The 2,918-nt window shown below is 44.4% G+C and overlaps 1 pseudogene; it reads left to right on the plus strand.

Moving 5' to 3' along the window:
• The first annotated feature begins 1,720 nt into the window (after positions 1-1,720).
• Positions 1,721-1,832, plus strand: LOC123326158 (annotated as a pseudogene).
• The last annotated feature ends 1,086 nt before the right edge of the window (positions 1,833-2,918 follow it).

The raw sequence follows: 2,918 nt of genomic DNA on the forward strand, positions 1-2,918 counted from the left end.
GTCACTTCCCTGGAGCTCCCATTAGCCAGAAATCCAGGTCTTACAGTGTATCCTCTATAAGTCGTTATGTTTTCCACTGCACTTTGCTCCTTTCTGGGTATTTTTCACAGATCTACCTTCATGTTTACGAATACTCTCTTAAATTGTGTTTAGTCTGCTGTTTGAATCATGTATTAAGTTTCTTCTATTTTTTAATTACTGTAACTTTGGTTAGTGTAGTTCTATTTGGTTCTTCTTTTCAAGTATTTTTGGTTGATTTTGCATATTGTTCCATTCTTTCCAGAAGTTTCTGTAAACATTCTTTTATCCTTTTAACCGTTTTAAAAAGAGTTTATGACCTCCTCCACATCTTGCTCTATGATTTCAAGTACTGAAGATGCTAACACCCTTTTGTGTTGCGTCTGCTTTCTGTAGTCTTGATGGAATTCTTCATTTCTTATTTTGTTCATAAACTGCTCTTCGGTAGGTGTTGGTCCCTGCCTTCCTTCTCCCATGGGAATTGTGTGAGGTAGGAGTTGCTGAATGATTTTCAATGTGTTTCTGTTAAAGGTAGGACTGTTTCTATTTTAAAGCATTAATTCATAATTTGAGTTTTCCTTCATAATAAGGAAAATGCAATCTTGGGCTCCAAATCCATGTGAAGTGCATGGTTTAGTTTCTAGTGGAAGTTTCTAATGGAATACATTGTTTTTCCACGGAAGGCAAAATCTCTTTTTTCTCCTTAGGCTGTTGGACAGATTTTATTAGTTTTCATTTCTCTGAAGTAGTGGCACTTTGGGAGTTCTGGTTTTATGCAAGGACATCACCTCCCATCCCCCACCTCTCATGGGCTTGAGGGCTTGTCTCCCATTTGTGGGTGGTCACGGTCATGAAGGCTTTAGTGCCAGAGCATTTGTGAGACCGCTGATGCTCCAGAACTATGGCAGCCGTAGTGTTGGAGCTTCACTCTCTGGCAGTCAGATGCTTCTTTGCTTCTGGTAGTAGAGATTTTCTTTTTTATTACAATATCAACTATCCACTAAAAATAAATTGAGGACATCTTGAAGAGAGGGAAAAGGCAACCCATAGTTGGGGGGGGGGAGATATTTGCACTACATATATTTATCAAAGAACCCATGTCTAGAATATTTAAAGAGCTCCTGTGTTTGAGGAATAGCAGGGAGCGCAGGCTAGCTAACAGGGTGAGGGCAAGGGCAGAGTCGCTGGAGGCAAGATTCTGGAAGAGTCGAGGCTCCACATCATGAAAGGCTTTAGAGGTCTGAACACTTAGGCTTTATTCTGAGTGAGATGGGAAACCACTGGGGGGTTTTGAGCAGAAGGGTGACAAGATCATTCTTAAGCGGATCATCACAGTGTTGGGGAGAAGGCAGAGTATGGGTAACTGGGTAGGAAGCCATTGCAGTCACCCAGCAAGAGGTGAAGGTGCCCTGAACTGAAGCATTTAGTGGCAGAGGTGGTGAATTCTGGGTGTGTTCTGAAAGATAGGACTGTCTAACAGGCTGAACGTGTATTCTGAAGGAAATAGAGGAGTCAAAGTCACTTCTAGGTTTTTGGCCTGAGCAACTGGAAGAATAGGGTTGCCAACAAACAGGATGGGGGATGACTTCAGGTGAAAGAGGCTTGGGAAGAGCAGGAATTTGGATTTGATTGTGTGAAATCCGGGAAAGAACTGGAGGTGGTGAACAGGCAGGCAGATGGACGAGTCTGAAATTCAAATGCAAGCTTTGCGCAGTGGCAGTATCATAGCCAATGAGGTTTATCCGAGGCGCGATTATTGCTAATTGAAATTCAAATGCAGCGTGTAGGCTGATTTATACAAATCTGAAAGAAGTCTAGCTTTTGATTGGTGTTTGAAGCCCGTAGAATAGATGATATCACTAAGGCACAGGGAATAGACAGAGAGGAGGTCTCAGCACTTGGCCCGGAGCATTTGAGAATAGGAGATAGGGAGATCAAGAGTAACCTGAGAAGGAGCACCCAGTGCGCAGGAAGGGAACCACTGCAATATTGTGTCCTGGAGACTAAGGAAAGTCTGCTGCAGGAGAAGTCCAGTGCTCTTGTAGCCAAGATGGAGAACTGACTTTGGACTTAGCCATGAGAGGCCATTGGGGGCCCTTCATAAAAGATATGTCAGTGGAAAGAGTAAATGCTGATTCCAAGGGGGCCCCAAAGAGGATGGGCATTGAACATGGAAGAGAGTAAGGACACAAAGTTTAGTGAGCCATGGGGGTGTCTGGGGCAGCCCAGCGAATGACACTCAGAGACCAGAATGTCAAAGTCAATGGAATTTGTTACTCGCGGGTCCCAGAGAGGAAACCTCAGCACACCTTCCTGGGCCTGCAGGAAGTTATGGTGACACGTGGGCTTGACCAGCAAGTGGGAGGGAGGAAGAGGCACCTGTGGGTTGCAGCCTTCACTGAGGTCCAGGGCATTAGCCAAGCAGGGTTCCCATACTCGTGATGGACTGGTTAGTGTATAGTCAGGCAGGGGTCCCAGGGGCCTGTCTGGCAGGAACCTGAGGGTCTTGGTGTCAGCTGTCTCATATGTCTGGTGGGTAAAAGCAGAAGTTGGGTGGTCAGGAGAGGTCAGGGCATGGGATTATCTAAGTAGGGCAGTGAAACAGAGCATTCATTGTTGTTTAATTGAGCAGTTAAAGGCCCACAAATGATGCCAGGGCAGCACAAAGAACAGCTCACAGCAGGTTATGACAGAAAGTAGAGAAAATGTTTTCAAAAAGTATTTCTATATAAGGGAGCAGAGAAGGGAAGAATTGTGATCAAAAGAGGGCTTTGTTTTTGTTTATAAAATAGGAAAAATAATAGTATATCTGTATCAATAGGAGTGGTCCAGTAGGGTGGGGAAGGATGAGGAGGGGAAGAGGAAAAGGATAACTGGTCTAGGAATTATCCTTGGGTAAG

This window comes from Neomonachus schauinslandi, chromosome 10 (genome assembly GCF_002201575.2).
Source record: "Neomonachus schauinslandi chromosome 10, ASM220157v2, whole genome shotgun sequence".
NCBI classification, from domain to species: Eukaryota; Metazoa; Chordata; class Mammalia; order Carnivora; family Phocidae; genus Neomonachus; species Neomonachus schauinslandi.